The sequence below is a fragment of the Pteropus medius genome, unplaced genomic scaffold, assembly GCF_902729225.1.
Source record: "Pteropus medius unplaced genomic scaffold, Ma_sr-lr_union100, whole genome shotgun sequence".
Taxonomy (NCBI): Eukaryota; Metazoa; Chordata; class Mammalia; order Chiroptera; family Pteropodidae; genus Pteropus; species Pteropus medius.
The window spans coordinates 12927330-12948613 of NW_024351729.1; the positions used below are offsets into that span (position 1 = coordinate 12927330).

The 21284-nt window shown below is 37.5% G+C and overlaps 1 protein-coding gene and 1 long non-coding RNA gene across 11 annotated transcripts in view; one reads left to right on the forward strand and one right to left on the reverse strand.

Moving 5' to 3' along the window:
- PARD3B (par-3 family cell polarity regulator beta) overlaps window positions 1–21284 on the forward strand; it is a 901201-nt gene that overhangs the window by 669812 nt on the left and 210105 nt on the right. The window lies entirely within an intron of this gene.
- On the reverse strand, window positions 11429–14286 carry LOC120587745 (uncharacterized). The gene is made up of 3 exons (XR_005649079.1): window positions 13840–14286; window positions 13323–13438; window positions 11429–11781 (listed from the first exon to the last, which is right to left on the reverse strand). It is a non-coding gene; the product is annotated as an uncharacterized LOC120587745 (long non-coding RNA).

A 21284-nucleotide genomic window follows, 5' to 3' on the forward strand; every position in this document is an offset into this window, starting at 1 on the left:
TCTGCCTTACGCATAGGTCCTGAGTTGGGACATCTTGTATTAATCAGCAGTCGGTGGTAACTTTAGGCAAGTAATATAATCACTTTCTCTGACCATCTGTAAAATTAAGAAGTAACTACAAAGCCTCTGACACATTCCTAATAAAAGCACAGTCCAGCCACTCTGGCCTGGCTCACAGCTGTGGAGAACAGCATGCTTGTGTGTGAGCCTCTTGAGGTATGTTTTCTTTTCTGTCCCTCGGCCTCCTGCCTTCTTGACCACCCCAATATCTTCTCTTTCTTTCCTTAAACAGTCCCCCCTCCACCCTAACCCCCAGGCCTGACCCAACTCCTCACACCTGCTCTGGCCCCATATAATGCAGGATGTTTTAATATACTATATACATGGAAGAAAAAGGAAATTGAAGTTGCCAGCCATGAACTTTCTTTTCTTCTCTTTTAAATGGGGAAGAATAGCACCAACAGTGAGGCGGGTATTTTCTTTGTGGCAACGTAAAGTAGTAGGGGGTTAAGGAAAGAACACTTAAGAAATTAGAGCTTCCAGTGGATATACAGTGTTTGATCTTTTAATGGTGTTGCCACTGGGTCTAATATATTTTTTAACATGGGAGATGGTGAGAAATCGGAGCTTTGGAGGTGGGAAATGTGTTAGTTGGTTTTTGTTTTGTGTGGTAACACAAAAAGCCCACAGAGACCAATAGCTGTGGGACTGTCAAAGAAATGGAAATAGGAGCATGTTGATACAGAGTAAATGAGACACACAGAAACATATTAAATGAGGACCTAACGGTGATGCTCTGAAGAGAAGAGAGAGGCAAGCAGGCATGTCACTGGAGGGAGAGTGACAGTGGATCAGTGAAATGATGTCTATGCCGCCTTCTAGCTCTGCACAGGCTGTGGACAACTTACAGACTATCAACTCAGGCCATCTCCTTCTTGGCATGACTGGACAGAGAACTCACAAACCCCACCCATTTCGGGTGGTCCTTGATTTTGTATGTCTGATGGCAGACTTTCTCTATGGGTATTCTTAAGTAATACCGAATATGGTCTTCAATACCTCACTTGGTTCTCACCCGGTGGCATGTCGTGGGAGCCACCAGTTCTATTTCAGTAGTGTCACCATTGTGACCTTTCCCGGAAGCATGTGGTTATTTATTTGAAAATTTTAGGGCATTTTTCACTCACTTAAGCTACTTGGACTCTAGGTGAAATTTTGTAGGTATATGGGAGAGAATGCCACAGAACCAAAATAAAGAAGATATTCTAAATTTTGGAATTTAGAATATAACTCAGAAATTCTCATCCAAAAGTTGAGTATCCAAAAGTTTTTATCTTTTAAACTCTTCCTCTTCCATATAGCATTTAATAATTGTTTGACTTTTCATATTCAAAAAGAACAATTTTTAATTTATTTTTCAAAACCTCAGCACTTAAAGATATTAACTACCAATGAGAGCCAGCATCAACAAAGAGCTGAAAACTGATGGTTTGGTTGAATGTTTCTATATAAAATTAGATATATCCTCCCCCAATTCCTTGTTCTTGCATGTCACCCCTCTTTCCATCTTCTGAGGGACCTGGAGAATTTGAACTGGAAAGGCTCTGTGTTCAAAGAAACTGAGCACAACAGAAGGTGAGGTGGGACTGAAACCAGAGAATCAGATGAAAATTTGGGAACTCTAGACTCAGTATATTCTCTCCAGAGAATATAGAGAATTCTAGAGAGAAGTCTTCTCTGGAGAAACTGAACAGTCATAGAGAAAAGAGTTACAGATACTAATAGAGTGAGATGATCCAACAACAAACTTGTTTTACTACCCAGTTGTGCCACAGTGAAGCTCACTAATTAACAAGATCTACCCATGTCCGCAGAAAGTCTGCCTAGCCTCTTAGTGACACACTGACACATTAAAGAACAACCATGGATCACTAGATATTTGAGGAAGGCTGCTCACAGAAAAGAGACTAAAATAAAAAAATGAACAGATATATGAATTAAGAGGAAAAAGAAACAATGCATAAGGCCAAGAAGTCATAAGATAATTCTAATGTTATTAGAAAATATGTTTTATCTTTGAAACAAGAACTGGATACAATTATAGCAGAATAATCATTAATTACTAAGAGAATTAAATAGGATGGGAAAATAAAGCTGAGAAACTTTCCTAGAAAATAGAACAAAAAGACAAAACCTGGTTAATAGTAAAGTGAAGGTTACTCAAAGATCATGCCAAGGTGTCCTGCCTCCAAAGATTAGAAGGTTCAAAAAAAAAAAAAAAAAAACAGTTAAAAGGGAGTGAAGAAGAGAAAGTGCCCAGCACAAAGAAGGCATATCCTCATCCAGTTTCAGAACACTTAAATAAAACACTCTTAAAATTTCTATAAAGATAAAAAAACAAAAAGAGGTTACCTAAGAATAAAAATGAGATTGGACTTCTCAACAGCAATACCGGAAACTAGAAGCCACAGTGGCGAAATGGCTACAAAATTTTATGTAAGCAATTTTCAGTGTAGAATGCTTAATTTGGCCAACTTCAGTCAAATGTAAGGGTAGGCAAAAAACATTATCAGACACGAACAAAGTAGTTTCTCTTTCCTGTGTCCATTCTTGGGATTTACTGGAGGATATACTTCACCAGATAAAGGAGTGTAAATCAAGAAAGTGGAAGATGTAAGGTTCAGGAAGCAAGGATCCAATCCAGAAAAGAACAAAGGGAAACCTTCAAACTGCAGGGAAGGGAAGCCAACCTGACAGCAGCAACCATCCCAGGGGAGACCACGATGGGGGAGACAACAAGGCAGTGAGACCGGGGCTCCAGGACTGATAGCTCTAGAGAAAGAAGTGAAACTGACAAATCTGGAGATTCAATGGTACCATTGGAGTGACCAGGAAGAATTAGTAACAATATATAAAACTATGCAAATGTTTTAAGGAAGCCCTGATTAATTTCAGGGGAAAAATGAGCAAGAAAGAAAAAATGATCATTAATACACTACTTGGCTCAGTTCTGAGCAATGCTCACAGAGTTATAATAATATGAGCATTTTTTGAGTATATTTTTAAGCCAAATTGTGGTATAACTTTATTAGGAGTTTAGGAATATTTACGAGAGTGGGGAATATAGATAGCTAAGTCTTTATTTATCATCATAGAAGGACACCTAATAGTGACTAAAGTTTCTTAATCAAAAAGTAACTTTATAAACGCATTTTCTAGAAGTGTGGATATCGGCTAAAAGATTCAACAGGGAAACCTACCTCAGAAAGGGCAAAGGAGGTATTGTTTCTAGTACATTTTAACGTTTAAAATTGTGAATTAATGCATGTCTTATTTTGATGAAATCTTTTTCAACGTTAAAAAAAATCAACATAAATGCAGATTCTTGGCTTCCTCTAGAAAACTGAACCACCTGGCCCGCTGGAGCCATGTTCCATCTGACAATATGGCATGCCCCATTTAGCTAAAACACATGCTCTCCATCTCGCCACAGTCTCTACCTTGCCCCCTTGTCTCCCTGAAGCACAGGCTAAGTGTCAGGTGTTATTCTGCATTGTAATTCTGCAATCATTTTACTTGTTGCAGTGTTAAAAAGAAAGGGAAGTAATTGTGTGCTCATGCCTCTATTAAAAGTGGGACAATGAAAGAGATTCCAAGAGGACCAGGTTTTCCCCTGGCTTACTATACTAGGTTTTCTATCTGGCTTTCAAGACATTTACGTTCTCTGCCTAAAATATCCAATGATGCTGTGCAAGCCTTTTTAGCTCTCTTATGAGCACATACACCATCTTTCATGTGATCACCTGCTATAAGAAGTTTTAAAAACTTTTTCACCCTGCAGCTATTCTCCACCTTATTTTTCTTATTTTTCATTTCCCTGATCATACCCACACACTCTTGATCTCTACATTTTCTCTCTCCACACAGTGAGGCCTGATCAATGAAGAATGACTATCTGTTGATTACTTCACAGCTCTCACCTACTTTACTTCAATTCATGCATCCTGGTGTCCTACTTCCTTTTTAAATAGCACCATTATCCTGATGGCTAATGCTCAGTGGGCGGCCTTCTGTGACTCCTGTGTATATTTCTACCTTGGTTGAACACAGTGAATACATTTCCATCTTGTATTTATGCACTTGGGTTTTCCTCCTTAAGTGCATTTCCCTCCTCTTAGTTTCATTTAATTTCATATTTCTTATTCAAAACACTTTCCAAATTGCTCAAAGTAGGTTTTAATTTTTCAACTGCTGTCAAAGGTGTTGGTTACCTCTCTATGAATTGTTGTAATTATCACAGTATATAATGATGCTATTTTGCCATTCAAATCATTGGTTAAAATCTGAAATAATATCGACTATGCCCAATCTCTACAGAATATTAGGAAGTGTCCAACTCAAGATTATCAGTGAGTCATCAAAAATGATGTTTAAAAAAAAAACTGAGTGAATTAACCATTTAAAGTAGTTAAGTAGCTCAAATTCAGTATAATCTGTAATTTATTGTTAAGTAAACATGGTTAAGCCAACCTGTATAAGAACAGTTAGGATGTAAAAATTTACACTATTTGTTAGTCTCCAATGTACAAATTCCAAATCATCTGAAATGAAATCCATAATAGAAGAGGGAAAGTGGATTGGGAAGAATCCTAAGGGTAGTTTACTTGGAGCTCTTTGTATACACAGCATGAAAGTAGTAAGGTTAATGAGAAATACACTTGCAAATTCAGGATCATCTGACAAACACACTGAAAGTTTTCCATTTCATTTGATGTCCTGGCAATGACTAATTTTTGAGTAATTTGTCTCTACCTTCTCATATACATAATATTTTTTACCAAGCCTATTGCCAGGTGAGCTAGGAAGAGTTTGGAAGTTTTGTCTAAGCAAAGGAAGCTTTCTAGAGTCAGAAAATGGTAATCAGAGTTTACAAGTTGGGTCCTCCAGAAAGTCACAGCTAAGACAAAGTAGGAACACGAGAGGTTAATTGAGAGAGTAACATACCTGTGAAAGATAGAAAAGGGAGGAAGCGTGGTTGGGCAGGGAGAGCCTTGACCACAGCACAAATCTGACAAATTCTTGGCCAACCCAAGGTGAGCACCAGAGCAAAGATCACTTAATAGAGGAATTATAGACTGGGCAAACATAGCCAGACTTTAGCACCCCACTATGCTCAGTCACTGATGGGTGGCTACCTTGAAAGAGTGTGGCCTTTAGTCAAAAGCTAAGGAGGATCCTAAAAACATGAATAGCTAGAGGCTGTCAGCTACATCTGTGCCCTGTGCAGGTGAATGACAAGTTATCTAATGAAGGGAGATGCAATGAGTGAACCTCCATCGCAGTGCCTAGAACATTCCCTTTACTGCTGAGCAACTATTAGAGATGGTTTTGCCATTCTTGTCCTTGCATTTTCAGTGTTTTACCAACACATAAAAATTCCACTCTTCTGTACCAAAGTGGTATAGTTACAGGAGACGTGTAGTTACCAATACCTGAAGTGGGTCCGAAGTGCTGGGTGAAAGAGTAAGACCAAAATCGGCAAGACTGTGATGGGCAAATAACAGTAGAGAGTTTGATAGGAAAGAGACACACCAAGCATTGATTCTACCTGAAGATAAAAAGGACATGACAGGTGACCAAGGAATCAGACATGGGCGAGGGTTATCAAAAATACTAGTTTCCCATTCATTATGCCAAATGACAACATTTACCTATTTGAAATAGTTAGTTCCCAGTACTCCGTAAATCATGAAGAAAGTAGATTGGGAATTTTAATATTCTTGAATCAACCCTGCTTTCGAGAGACATGCATGCCCTTTGGTTCTCATAACCCTGAATCTTGCCTTGGACTGTTGTCATTTAAGTGTTAGACTCAAGCAATTGGATAAGGGAGATTTTTACTTTAGAGTAAAATAGATACAAAATAGTGAGAAGCAATGGCAAATAATAATAAAAATTTTTAGATGATGTTACAAAGTGACTTGGCGAATTCTGGGAAATAACAAACAAATAGAAAAGGGAAGTTCAGGTAAAATAAGAAAAAATACATACAGATAGAGAATAATCTTAGTATTGATATTGTATATATGATGGCTCATTACCCACTGCATCAAAGATCATAATGTGTTTATTATGCCATTTACCAAATGATAGCTATTTCCTGAACGACTGGCCTTTCCTGCATGTCCTTGTATTCTGTCCTTTGTTAATAATGATGCCTGTACTTTGGAGCAGAAAGATAGAAAAAGATATCTGGAAAGGATCTGCAAGAAATAAGAGAGGAACTGGTAATCTCTTTAGCTTTGCTCTTTTGCACTGTTATATTGGCTCTTTGTCTGGGGAATCTGAAATGTATCACAGGTGCTACAGCTAAACCTTCAAGGTAAAATCCAGAAAGAGTGAGAAGGAAATGCCAAAAACAGTTATTTCATATGAAATCTCCTTTGGTCCTTACCTAACCTGCCTCTCCAAATTCTACCACCAAGTGAGAGGTTTGTCACGGTCAGAGAGTAAATAACAACCAATTTGTTGTTTCTTGTTGCATTAATATTTTTTTCAAAGTAGATAAATGGTGAAGAGAAATTTACTTCCTTACGTGACCCAACCAGCACTGCAACACAGGATTTCTTAAGTGAAATTAAACAATTTAAAAAAAGAAATATGTGGGTGTTAATTACTCATTTGTGTTTAAGAATTTCTTCCATTAGCATTTTACAGAGATAAAAATTGAAGATGTAATTAAACTTTGAAATGAAAACCAAGGTTTAATTAGTAAGTAGGTAGCACTCAGATACCAGACATCTTCTCAATCTAAAATACAGTGTTATAAAAGAAATGTTTTAGCCAAAAAGGAGGGAAATACATCTTTTTTTTCTCTTTTTTAAAAAAGGGAGATAAAAGGGAAATACAATACTGCGTTTCACAGTATTTTATTTAATTATGTCATTTGATGAAGTACAGACATGTTACGGTTCTTTTGCCCAGAGTGTAACACATAGTAGATGTGAACCAAAATATGCCTGAGCTCACACCAAGCAGCCGTGGTTTGTGGTGGCTCAGCTGGCTCCTCTTCAGCTCTATCCCAGCATCTGAATGTTTCTGCAGTTAGGTCAGTAGTCTTTGTATGCCGCTGTTTATCAGAAAGCCCTGGATTTCTGGATTGGCTTATGGAAATTTGGGTTTGGGTTAAAAGCGCATTACAGGCAAACATGTGTTGAACATTATTTCGTGTATGTAGACTTTGAAGCACCTCCCAGGTACATGTAGGCTTTCAAATGATGAGATGAATTCAATTCAAGGTACTCAATCTTATTGCCAATCTTTTTCAATAAGAAACCATCTCTAGCATCCTATCTTGCACATCTGTGTTTGATAACATGGGAGAATGTCTTTGATTAGACTTTCAGCGTAATCATTCAAAGGCAACTTTCTCCTCTGCTGCATCTCATAAAGCTAGATTTTGCACATTAGTAATATACTTGATTGCACTGAAATGATATTGACTTTATGAGAGAGTACAATCTTGTTCAACATATGACTCCCCCCTCCCCACCAAAGGTGCTGCTATTTTTGTGTCAGCTTCCCCTCCATCACCACTTTTATGAGCACGTCCCAAAATGCTACTTTCTTTTTGTTTCGTTTCCTTTATTTTGTTTTTATAACTTTTAATCGTGTTTTTATGGTACCTTAATAGCCTGAGACAAAGTCACAAGTGGCCCTTTCTCTTTAAGTCATTTTTTACTTTTCTGTAACCCTAATGACATTGAAAGAAAAAGGGTCTCTGGATTGTCTTCAAAATACTCATTTATATTTCCCCACAATATCTTTAATATTTCTAAGAATCAAAATCTCTAACCTTGTGTTAATGCATGTATACTATCCACTTTTCTTGATTCTTGTAGTGATTTGTCTGTAGTAATTACAAAAGTATATTCTTGGCCTTTTTTTTAAAAGTATTTATACGGTTAATGACTAACATTTTCTTAAGAACTTTTTAACACCTTTTGGCAATTATCGTCGGTTAAAGTTTACTAATTGTATATCGAATTAATGCTAAGAACAGCTTTGTAATCTATACTCCTGGTTCACTTTCCTCGTTTTCTCTTCCAATTAAGTGAAATTCTTCTAATTGTTATTTTTCAAAAGGTGAATATTATTTTCTTGGATAAACTATAGAGTTAAATTGGAAACAGGGATATTGGTGTTTGGACAATGGTTATTAAGCCATTATTCTCTCTTACCTCAGTTCGTTCTCTCCCACCTATCCACCCCGATTTATAGTGTGAAATTAAATATGTCTTTGAAACCAGTGTTTTGATGAGATCCTTCCTTGGAGGAGTTGTATCAGTGACTGAATCTCTTAATTCTAGTTAGCCACAGTCTTTTTTTGTTTTCCTTTTCTATTAATCTTGATAGAGTTAGCCCAGATCATCTCCTTTGGGCAAGGCAGTTGTGGGAATTCAGAAAACTGTGAAAGGATGCCCTCAGGTTAGGTGCTAGGAGAGGGGAGTTTGTCAACTGTGCCAGATACTGAGTGAGGGAGGAAGAAGGGAGGAAGGAGAGATCAGGGAGGCAACCACATCAGAAAACCTTACAGTTTTAAGAAATGAGAATCCAGCTAACCAAATAAGAAGGTGCTATGGCCAGAGATTTCTGCAGTTCTTGTGCCTCCCAGAAGCTCCAAGATAGGAGCAGTTGCCTTGGAAATTAGAGGCAATTACTCCGTTTCCAGCGATATCTTTCGATTCTTTACATGGTTTTAATTCTAGGGTAGCCCAGTGTAGCTCTAGGATTAAGTTCGGTTGCTTGTCTGTCTCAAGATTATTAAAATAGTTGAAATGTAGGATAGAAACGAGAGAAAACATTGAATTCCAGAGACCAGAGACTTCCCTTAAGGAGGTGTATGGCAGTCCTACCAGAACTGTTTGTATATGAAGTACCTAGTGTTTTTCTGTTAAACTTCAGCCTCTCAGGTATATGCGTATTGCTGAGGAAACACAACTGTTTAAAAGAAAACTATTTTTTTCATGGAGTAGTAAGCCTTTTTGTAAGACTAAAATAGATGTGGAGAATTTTGACATGAATTATCTTAGAGCTGCTAAATTCTACCCAGTTTGCTCTCATTACACAGATATCCACAAGAGCCTAGGATTTAGTGTATATATAAAGACAGTGTTTGTAATTGAGCTTAGTATTCTTTGTAGGGTTGGCATATTATAGGTTTCCCTCATAATGATAACAGAATCTTACATCTGTAATGATAACAGAACATGGGGGAGTGAATATTTAAACCATGTGTGAAAGGGAAAAAAGGAACATAGTGGAGCTTTTCTTTGCTCTGTACAGTTATGGATTATCTTTGCTGGCTGGATATTTATTTCAGATTTTTGTGGTTTCTCATGTCCTGGATTATAGGGAGTCTTGTAAATGGGTTTCATATGTTAGCTGGTGACCCTGAAGGACTCTATTTTTAAGATAATTAACTTCACAGTTTCAAGTCGGATCTACACCACTCACAGAATGAAGTCATGTTTATTTCATTGTGTAGGATTTAAGAAAATAGAATATTTGCTTTGATTTACTTTCACTTAAATGTTTCACAACAACACAAAGGACTCAAGAGTAAACATGCTGGCTCAGATACACAGGTAGCATTTGGTCTCTGTTGTGGCACCGAATGGCACTTTGAGTTCTTTGATATGAGATATTAGAGACATACAAGCAGTACCAGACTTCCATAGCCTCGGGTTTCACTCACCCCCTCATTCTTCATCACCTAAAGTGTGCTCATAACTCCGCAGCCCTGAGCCGTTCCTTTGTCATGCCCCTGACTCATTACTTGTGACTGCTGATTCATCTGTTTTCCTTGTTCTAGTGAAAACCAGTCTGCATTTTATCATACAATTCAGCAGTGCCCTATTATGGTAGAAAAGAGTAATCCCCCACCAGTGGCTATATCATACAGAAGAAAAATTCAATTTTTCATCTATTTTTCAAGTCTCCAAAAAATGTATTGAGGTAAGAATCAGAACAGAATCTGCTAACCTTCAAAGCAATAGGTTTTCCGTGTATGATCTAATAAGGATTTGTGTAAACTAGCATCTTCTGATCCTACAGATTCCTTTAAACCATTATATGTCCACCCTGTGTCACCACTTGGGAGTCATGTGTTTTACAGATTAACTGTAAATGAAAGAAATTTAAGAGGACTACAAGGAACATATGCAAAAGAAATACAAATGTGCTCCTAGACAAGAGCAACATTTGTTGCAGTTTATCCAGAAAACGTTCCCTGAACACACCCTCAACCCCAGCCCTGCGCTAAGCAAGATACCCTTCTCTTCTGCTCTTACAGCACGTGAGTAAGCCTGTATAGAACACATTATCTATCTACCTGGCTATCCCTCTGTTGAGCTCCTTGAGAATATAGGCCAAATCTTACTCATCTTTGTTCCAGTGACATGAAGTACAATTTCTGGAACATTCTGGATCTCCTTAGAGAAATGTCTTTTCTTTGTATCCCAAGGACTAGGTTATTACTTGGTACATAGAAGGAACCCAATAAATGTTTTGTCAAAGAAGTAAAATGAATAAAATAATTTTAGAAATTTTTGTTAAAAATCTTAGTGATGGGATTGAAACCTTTTGTTCATGGATGAGAAGACTAAGGCCTGGAGAGATAGAGTCATTTGCCCATCATCTCGCAGCATGTCGTCAGCAGCAGGAATTAAAGCCCAACGCACTGCTTTACAGCATAATGTTCTTTTCTCTCCAGATTGGGAGCTGCCTATAGTTTGCTGGCATTACAGAAACAAACACATAATGAAAATTACCAAAATAATATCTTATGTGTGCAAAGTACTTTAGAGGTTACAAACCATTTTAATAAATACTTTCTCACTGGCTTCTCGTGTTATCTTAATAATGTCAATCAAGGAGATAGTATTTTATTCAGTAAATGAGGAAACTGAGATTCCGTAACGCTAGTGACCTGCCCAGACTTTAGGACTCAAATCCTTATTTTCTGACGAAGATCCTTTCTTTCTCATGGCTGTCTTCTGGTGCTGAGGGAATGAACTGATATTTCCAAGGAAGGTTTATCCCAGAGATTGTAAAGATTTTGCCATTCAAAAAATATTAGAATTGGGCAGGAGGCTTTCCAGAACACTCTAGAAATGAAGCTTATTCTGGATTGGATTGGCTGTGAATTTGGAATGGGAACGAAGTAGGCTACAGATTGTTATAGGATGTGAGTCTCCTGGGATAGAGTGGAGTAAACAAGGAGAGAACTTTTAGAAAGGAAAAATAAAATACAGAGAGTACACACGTGGCTAAGAAATGACAGATTTGTGTGATTAGGATCCAAAAGAGAGGAGACATCTTTGACATAAAATAACGTAGATTTTTGTTTAACATTCTTGGGAAGATACTTCTTAGCTTGGTGTGTCTCATCCTTCACATTGGCCAAGAGGTTGACTCTTGTCATACCTTAGGAGCAGGGCTGGCTGTATGGACATGCAGCCTGAGCAACTGCGCAGGACCCTGCACATGAAAAAGCTCTGCACTTGGCTTATGCTCTGCCATTGCCCTCTTGAAAGTCTTCATAACTTTTGAACAACTCCATATTTTCATTTTAGATTAGGCCTCACAAATTATATAGCCAGTTCTTGTTAAGAGATTGGGGCTTTGCCAATTTTTTCTAATTATGTGGAATATTTTTCCTCCTTTGCAGGTGATTAGTTCTTCAGGATGGAGACATCTTTGAACCATAATGCATACTTTCTGTAAAACAAAACAAAAAGAGAATATTGTAAAGTTAGTAGGAGAAATGAAAACTAAGCAAAAATGATAAGCCTAAAGTGATTCTGTTCAATCACCTTTTTATAGTAAATTTCTTAATGATCAACAAATGATCATATGTCAAGAATTAGACTTTTTGAAATGATCAATTAAATCTTTTATCCTGAATCTTTGCACATTGCTTTAACTATGTAGAGTAAGTGATCGCTCTTTTCATATTGAGAAAATGATTGTAACTGAACAATCCTAAGAGCTTGATGTGGATGAAGTTCATATTTTTCTTCTAAATAACTTGCTTACTTATAAATTTCAAAGAGCCGGTATAAAATCAGGAAGAGGCCATGAGCTTGCACAGCTGCCCCTTATTGCCCGATCCCCAAAGTTCTCCCCTGTTCCTTCTGCTTTTCCTTGATAGTGGATTCTTTATTAAACTTTATATTGCTTCTCAATTCTGTCTTTGGGTGATTTGACATAGAATTTGAAGAAGAAAATTGAAATATTGTTTGTATATCTTTGTATTTTAATCATCTTATAACATATATTACAAGACAATAATAGGTAAAATATTAGGATTATTTCTAAAATTGATTTAAATATTATCCTTTTGTTGGGAAGCTCTGCCGAGTGTACACATAAAAGAATATCACTGTTTCTCTTTCCCTGGACCCAAACTATAAATATTACATTTCTGATTCAAGTAATAATCACATGGCTGCTTTCCACCTCTGCTCCACTGTGACCTTTTCTCTTCCAGCTTCCTCTTACACTGAATTTAGTATTCAGTATACTGAGTTTATCTATTCACTCATTAATTAATTAAACAAAGAAAAGTTTGTTAGGCATGTTGTTGGGGAAGGAGGAGAAAAGGACATTTTACTACTTAATCATAGTTAGTCTTGATTGTTCCCTAGGAGTTTTAGGTGTGTGTGTTTGGTTATATCAAAATATTTGAAGTTGCATGTGTCATACACACTTTGGATTGGATGTTGGGAACAGAATATGCTTCATGAAAACTTCATTTAAATTCAGTTTGGAAGAAAAGCAGAATTACTTTTTGGCTTATAAACAAACATTAAGAACTCAAAGAATATGAGTTAGGGAAGAAAAAGGGTTGACATGGGCACGAACTTGCTTGGGTTTGTGAAACTAAAGGATTATTTTAGCAGGGCCCAAAATGCCAGAGAAAAAGAAAAATACCAGTAGAGAGTAGAAAATGTTAAGTGTGTGAAGTGAAAGATTCTGAAGTGCTAAAGGAAAGTTTTACTTGAGGAAATGAAAGAACATTTCAGAGTTTTATGAAAAAATTATAGTTTTTAATTATGCAGACTGTTCTAAAGTCAAACAGAGAAAAGAGAAGATGGCATCTCCAGTAGTTGTTAAAGATTAAGGAAAAGACTCTATGGCTTAATGTTCCTCTTTTGTCAAAGATGTTAGAAAGCCCTAAGGAACGTTAAAGTATAAGAAATACAGATAAAAAAAGAAGCCATAGATGCAAGGAAATCATTAAAAAAAAAAAGTCTCACCGTAATTGGATGTATGGTTTTAGATTAGCAATCTTCCCACACCTGGCTGAACCACAGAATCACCTGGTGAGCCTTTCAAAGAGATTCCAGCATCCCTCACCTCTCATATGGTGACTCTTTCAGAGATGGAAAGGAGGTGAGTTTGGCATAAGTTGTTACTAGTGAGCCAGTAGTTCCTAGTGATTACTCCGTTTTCATTCTTTCTCTCTTGAGTTTCTATAAATTTAATTATTTATCCAGCAACTTGAAATTCACTATTCTGCTGTTTTCAAAATGCCTCTCCTCCCCATCCCCACCCCTCCAACCTCCCCACTCCCACTAGTCTTTTAAAAATCAGGCTGTTTCCCTAAGCATACTTTCCTGCACGTCCCACATTTTCTAGGCTTGCTCAGAGATCACCACTGAAGTTATACAGACATATCTGTGAGTTTCTTCAGTGAATTTGGATAAGATTCATTTGAGCCTAGAGATATGAACTCATGTAAAGCAGCTAACTACTCCCTTTTAGTTTGATCACCTCTCTCAGGCTTCAGTTCCTTGTTAATCTGTTGTTTTGTGGCTTAGTTTGAAGATCATTCTCATGGATAGGGAAGGTGAGAGCAACAGAATGGTAACAGTTTCTGTTCTCTCTTACTCTCATCTGCTAATACTGTAATATCTGCCCCAAGGGAGAAGTGAATCATTCCTTGCATTTACTCTAAACATACGTTAATAATTCCCTTTATTGTCCTCTGCATTTTTTCAAGCTTGAGTTCATTCTCAGATTTAACCCCTCCTGTCACTGTTCTCATCCTCTTTCTATTGGTTTTTGATTAGGTGCTTTATTCTTTCCCTTTTGTATCATTCCTGTTTCATCAGCCGCATGCCATTCTTTACATTCCCACTTCTTCCATGGCATCTTGACTCATCTATACAATTTTCTGTTCTATTGTCAACATTTTATTGTTGAATGCCTTGCTTCCCCCTTGAGCCATCTTTTTTTTTTTTTCCTTATACTCTGGTCATGGGACGGTATCGTTCTTTCCTCTGAACTTTTAGAAATACGTGTGTCCCAAATCTTGGGAAGTGTGGTCTGTGGCACAGCAGGCTTTATAATTGTAAATTTCTGGGTCCTCTCTAGGCCTGTGGAATCAGCAGCTCTGGGGTGGCTCTTGAGAATATTGCGATTAGTCGGTTTATAACGTAATGTTTGTAAAGACTGCCAGTATTTCTCTCCTTTATTTTTATGAACTCCAAATAGCACTTTCTTTCAAGTTTTACCATCCCTTCAACTTTGCTTTACTGGTCCAGAGCAGTAGTCTCTGTCATTAGCCTCTCCAATTTTTGAAAAACTAAGTTGTCAGCAAATTAATAATTCATCTGTTCTGCTTTTAAGAGAGTACAACTCTCAAAAATAACTTGAATTTCTCTAAACACTATTATATCTTGCCTCCATGAAAATGATGGGAAAAATATAAAGGGTATATTATACATATCTTCTGGCTAGCTAGGTTGTTTGTAATATATTTCCATTAGAATCATGCATATGAGTTTGGTTTTGTTTCTTCCTTTGGAACTGAGCGCGAAGAGTTGAAAGAATAATAATTCTCAGTTCATAGCGCTGTCATCATATGTCTATACAAAACCCCTTGTTTGAATTTCTCTTCCCTCCTCTTACTCCTAATTCACAGCCCTGTTCCTTTCTCCTCCTTACGTACTCCATGTAAAGTGTTTGGTATATACCCATAAATAATTAAAGCTGTTTTGTGTAGATATTTTTAATTCATAGAAATGGTATTTTGCTCTAAATACTCTTTTTGTCCACTCAGCATTTTAACGTCTATTCTACATAATTCTACCAATCTAATTTGTTCCTTTATTGTTTTATCGTTAATAGATACTACATTGTACTTTTATATCCCCTAGTGATGGACCTCTAGGTTGCTTTCAAGCCGCATTTACCACACAAAGGCATTAAGAAACAGCATCATTCATACCCCCTAGTGGACCTGAGGAAATGTCTCTGGCTTAGAATCTTGAAAGTCATAGAATCGTGCATCCTTTCTTCACTAAGTGCTGCCAGGTTACATCCCAAAATCACAGTATCGATAAATATTTCCATCTCCTAAGATCTTCACCGATAGCTATTATCCACCTTTCTAATTTTTGTCATTCTAATGCACATCAGGTTGTATTTTATTGTGTTTTAATATGGCTTTCTCCCATTACTAGTGAGTTTGGGCATCTTTTTATGACTATAATTATAATTGTTAACTCTTAGGACTTTTTGTTCTGTATTGCTTTATATCCTTTGTCCACTTTTTGTTGGATTTCTCGTTTATTCTTTTGGCTTTTCCATGCCTGTCTCAATTTGTAGCCTTTTTTTTTTTTTTTTTTTAATTTGTCAATGGTATACCTCATAAAACAGAAATTCTTAATTTTGTACTGGTTCCATCTACCATATTATTTTCATTAAAGTTGTTTATATTGGGGGCTTTTAAGGTCTTAAAACTTTTTTCGCTCCTAAATCACAAAGATATCATCCTACATTTTCTTCTGTTGGGTTGACCTTTCATATCTGGGTCTTTAATGCATTTGTGTTCCACAGTGGTTTATAGTATAATATAGGGATGTAGCGACCCAGCTTTATATTTTCTTACTATAGTGAGGAGATTTTTCCAGTGCCAGCTACTAAACAGCAGATTTATTTCCCTGAGGATTGGTTGCTGTGGGAGGGCATGCAGTACAGATAGGAACATTGGCTGGGGCCTGATTGCCCAGGTCTGTCACATACCGACTTTGTGACATAGGCCTAACAGTGCCCCAGATCTCAGTGAGGAAGAAATGAGATGGAAGTTCCAGGCACATGGAAAGCACGCAGTTTTTGTTATTACTTATCTCGTTCTTCTATATACAGTCACATGCTGAATAACAATGTTTCAGTCAACGACAGACTGCATATACAGTGGTCCCATAAGATTATAATGGAGCTGAAAAATTCTTGTTACCTATCCTATTCCTATTCCTATCAGAGACATCTTTACCTTGGTAGTGCACTGTGTTATGTGTTTGTGGTGATACTGATGTAAACAAATCTACTACACTGCCGCTTGTATAAAAGTATAGCACATACAATTGCATACAGTACATAATACTTGATAATAATAATAAATGACTATGGTACTGGTTTGTGTATTTACCATACTATATTTTTTGTTATTATTTTAGAGTGTACTCTTTTTACTTACAAAAAAATTTTGCTCTAAAACAGTGTGCTGCATTACGGCAGCAGCAGCCTCATACATCTCGTGTTTACCGTGTCTCCTGATTGCATCATTTCCTCTTGTGCTTCATTTAATCTTGTGTTGTTTTATAAATTTAGTGTAGCCTAAGTGTTCAGTGTTCACAGTCTACAGTAGTGTACAGTAGTCCTAGGCCTTCACATTCCCTCACCTCTCACCCATTAACTTACCCAGAGCAACTTCCATTCATGGTACCTGTATAGGTATACCACTTTTTATCTTTTACACTGTATTTTTACTATATCTTTTCTATGTTTAGATATGTTTAGATATACAAATACTTGCTGTTGTGTTATAATCGTATACAGTGTGAGGTATAGTAAGTAACATGCTATATGGGCTTGAAGCAATATATACCATAGAGCCTCGGTGGCTATACCATCTAGGTTTGTGCAGGTGTGCTCTAGGATATTCACCTGAAGACAAAATCAACTAACAATGCGTTTCTCAGAACATATCCCTGTCTTTAAGTGACACATGGCTGGCTGTACCTGGGTCTCTTGCAGTTCCGTTATCCACTACTCTCTTTCATTAGCATCTTTTTTTTCTAGTACCGGTTGTCGACATAAGAAACGTCCGAACCTGTAGAGTATTATTATGAGAGTTTATTTGAGCTGAACTGACAACACGTTCCTGGGAGCAAGATCTCAAGTGCTCTGGAAAACAGTTTTGCAGCTTTTTTTTTTTTAAGCAATTGATATTAAGGAAAGAACGTAGAATTATGTGGAGGTGGGAGAAAGCAAGCGGGGATTGGATTACAGGAGAGTTAAGGAGACTATGTGCTCCCTTGAGGATGGTTATGGCTTATTTCAAAGGTGTGCTAATCTAGATGCATAGAAACAATACACGGGGCTTGCTTAAAATAAAGATAAACATTTTACTAAATAGTTATATGCCTGGGGTGTGACTACACACCAGGACCTGCCCATTTAGGAATTTATGATCAGATCACCCTGTGTGGTTACTTTCCATAGAACTCCTTCTTTGGTCCACAAGAATATGTGATAACTATGCCTTTCTAATACATCTTAGATATTTTCCTCATTCCTTTCTTCGTGTGTCGTTTTGTTTTGTTTTGTTTTGTTTTGCTTCTTTTTTTACTACCCCAACCCAGGTTTACCTCCTTCGCATACTGAGAAAGTTGATTTTGTTTGTTTTCTCAGTTAGCATAAATTGGACAACCGGTACAGAGTGGGGAAAAAAGTCTTGGAAGAAGCTAATGCACAAAGCAGATTGTCAACACAATTCATTGATTTATAATGAGATACATAACTGCTCAACAGGCCTAGGTACTTGGTTTTCTTCGATTACCTGTACATTCTTCTCTGTGGGAGAATATACTTGGAAAGATTTTAGAGTCAGGAGTTCAAGGAACCGGAGAAGATGGTAGATAGAAGATCCAGTGGCATCATACCATGTAGCCAAAGACGTATACCTATTATAAAATATAATATCCCATAGTGGAGATATAGCTACCTGCCAAGCAGGACAAAAAGCTGTAGAGTCTCCCTCCTCTGGACAGTGCTGAGGACACACGGACAGATTCTTCTTTGCTCACTCCCCTCTCCACCCCTACCCTTGAGCAGGTTTCAGCAGAACACATTATTCCTCACACATTCTTTCTTCAGGTTGATCAATACTATTGATTTAGCCTCAACCGTTTTCCTACATTCTAGCCACATATACCTTGACTAAATCTCTAGACTTTGGATTTTATCCTTCCCCTTAAGGTAACATCTTCAGATAGTTACCTAATCACATCCAGTGTAGGTGGGTTTTACTAGTTTAACTAAAAGGACAACACTTTTTCCAAGTTCAGAAGATAATTCATTGCCCCATTTTGCTTCTCTCCATGTCATATATCATGGCCACATAGAATTGGGTTTTATTTCATCTGGCTACTTTTCGCTCTCCTCTTTAAAGTCTTCTCTGGCCAACAAATATCCTCCCAAACATATTCTTTCTAGTCTGAGGGGCCTCCATCATATTCATCTTCCCCATACTTATCCCACCTCCACTCCCTCCCCATGCCTGGAGCCAGTCTTTGTCTACCTTAAATTAGTACCCATCTGTTGGCATGTTGGTATCTGAGTGGGGGGAACAAAAAGTTGTGATCTTTAGAATAATACTTTTTTTATGTTCAAACAGCTAGACCTTTTTCTGAATCCATTTAAACCTATTTGCTATGAGCAAACATTGTCTAACCTATGGCCCTGGGCATATTTGCCGCATCAAAATTTATTCCCAAAGATTCTTGCTGGAAGAAGCTCGTGACAATGAAAAGCAGTCACTGCTGGTTTAGATATTTTATATCAATTGCTTTTCTGATTTGACACACGAAATTGAGTCACAACATTAAATATAGGTATTATTATACAATTAATGTCAGAACAAAATAAGAGTCTGCTTTATTTTGATTTTCACATTGCCATTGTACTTATAGCTATTTATTTCTATTGTTCAATCATAACTTATTTTGACTTCGTATTCAATAGATACTGCAATAAATTTATAGTTAAACAACATTATATGTCTCATCTTAATCAGTCATACTGCTGTAATTCAGGTAAACAGACAATAATGAAGTAGGCAGGGGCACAGAATGTGTGTTCTATTCCTCAGAAAGCATCTCAAGAGGCCTCAGTCATAAATAAAATGCCCCAGCCGCCTTTTGTTATTTTTCTATTCCATCTGAATTTGGAAATTTACAATCTCTTAGTCTATGAGATATAAGCAGTGTCTGTAATTTTAATCATAACAGTATCTTACACTTATATACTTTTAACTTGTCACAGTGGTTACCTTTATTAGCTCACACTAGCTAGTCAAGGTGACATAAATTCAAGAATAAATTATTACTATATTTTGACAATTGGAAAATGGAGGGCAAAGGGGGACAAGTGGCCCACATAAGGTTACAGAATGCTGAAATGAGAAGCCAGCTCTCCTGACTCCTGCCCTTCCACGGAACCTCTACACTATGTTCCTGCTGATGGAGCTCTTCTTTCAGGAAATCCTAATTCCCAAGCCCTGCAAGGCCATATTCATGACAGCAGTAGAAAGATCTGGAACAACCTTCCCTGTAGATACGTGTGGGTGAAGCAAGTTTCCACCAAGTACTGATACTGGGGGAATCATGAAGTCTCCCCCACACTTGCTAAAGCTGTGATAGTTCACATTCCCACAGGTTCCTCCTCTTTGCAGTAGGCGCCAAAGGGTGCTGTGAAAATGCTGTTTTCACTGCCAGTTTGAATATGGAGAACCATCAACAACAGCTAACAAGGTAACTCTTGTTATGATATGAGAGTACTTCAAGCCCAGCTGGGACCTCAGGGATTAGGAACCACGAAAGATGTCACAGAAGTCAAGGCATCACAGTCCTTCCAGAACAGAGAACTGTTCCCAGAAGGGCCACCACAGTGGGATGCCTTAATAGGAAGCTCAGGTAGTAGGCGGGTGAACCTTGGAGAGGAGAAGGCCCTTACCAATTAATTCCATGGCTTTTCCAAGACTGGTCCCTTTGTATACCAGGATTTACCTAAGTATAAAGAGTAAGATAAGGGTCAAGTTAAATGAGGTAAGATGTGAAGCATTTAGTGTAATGCCTAGCACACAGTAAGTCCTCAGTATCTCTTTGCAAGTAAGAAAGCAAAGCAAAAGGTCATAATGGCACAGAAATTAAAATTTACCTTGGGTAATAAAACATACACGGAAAGGCCAAAAGCAAAAATGTGCCTCTTTTCTGGAGCCTCTTCTCCTATCTCCCCACCCATGTTATAAACACAGTGTAGACACCCTTCCTGAGAGTCAAATACATGTCAATTCTAAAATGGATTAGAAATACGGAATTCTTAGAAATCTACAAGTAAATCACCCGTGCCAAATTAATAGAACAAGGAAGAAGATTTAGCATTTGTCCATTAATTTTATTCTAGGAGTTAAGACACTCATAGGCATTTAAAGCTAAATAATCTAAACCTCAGACCAAGCTTCAGGGTTCTAAAGTCTCATAGGTTAATGATTTCCTGTATGAACTTCCTAGAGATCCATTCGTTTTCGGGATCTCCTCCTCTTACATCTCTTTTTTGTTAGTCATGACGTAAATAAGAGACCTGGTGTTCCCCAGTGTACCGTTTTCTTGGTCCCCTATCATTCAAGCCTAGAAATTACATCTGAGTCCTCCTTGTTACAGGTGACAAACAGCATTTGTTTTGCATTTTGATGCAGTAAAGTGCTCAGGTTCCAGCCTGTCAAACAAGCTTGGACTGGGCTGGTAATTTCCCAGACTTTAATCCTCTCCGTCTTTTATATGTGTGGAGGAAGCTCAAGGCATTAGCCCTCTCAAAATTGCAAACTCTTGTTTTGTTTGCAACTCTTGAATACCGTAATACAAGGCAGAGTGTGATTTTTATTGTCAACTGGAGTATGCTTAAATGAAGTGTGCGGATGCCTCAGGAGGGGCCACAAATTCCCTCAACACTTAACATGGGTTCTGGTAATGAAGACACTTAACCGGCTAGGTAAGAATGTCAAGTGGCTGTGGCTACCCTGATAGAGGCCTACAATTAGTTTAATTATAATACCTACTCACATGTAATCACTTCTCAAGAAGCATGGAAGGTTGCTCACTCTATTGGTTGTTTTTAAGACTTTTTCACTCCAAGACCTCTCTTTGTAAGTC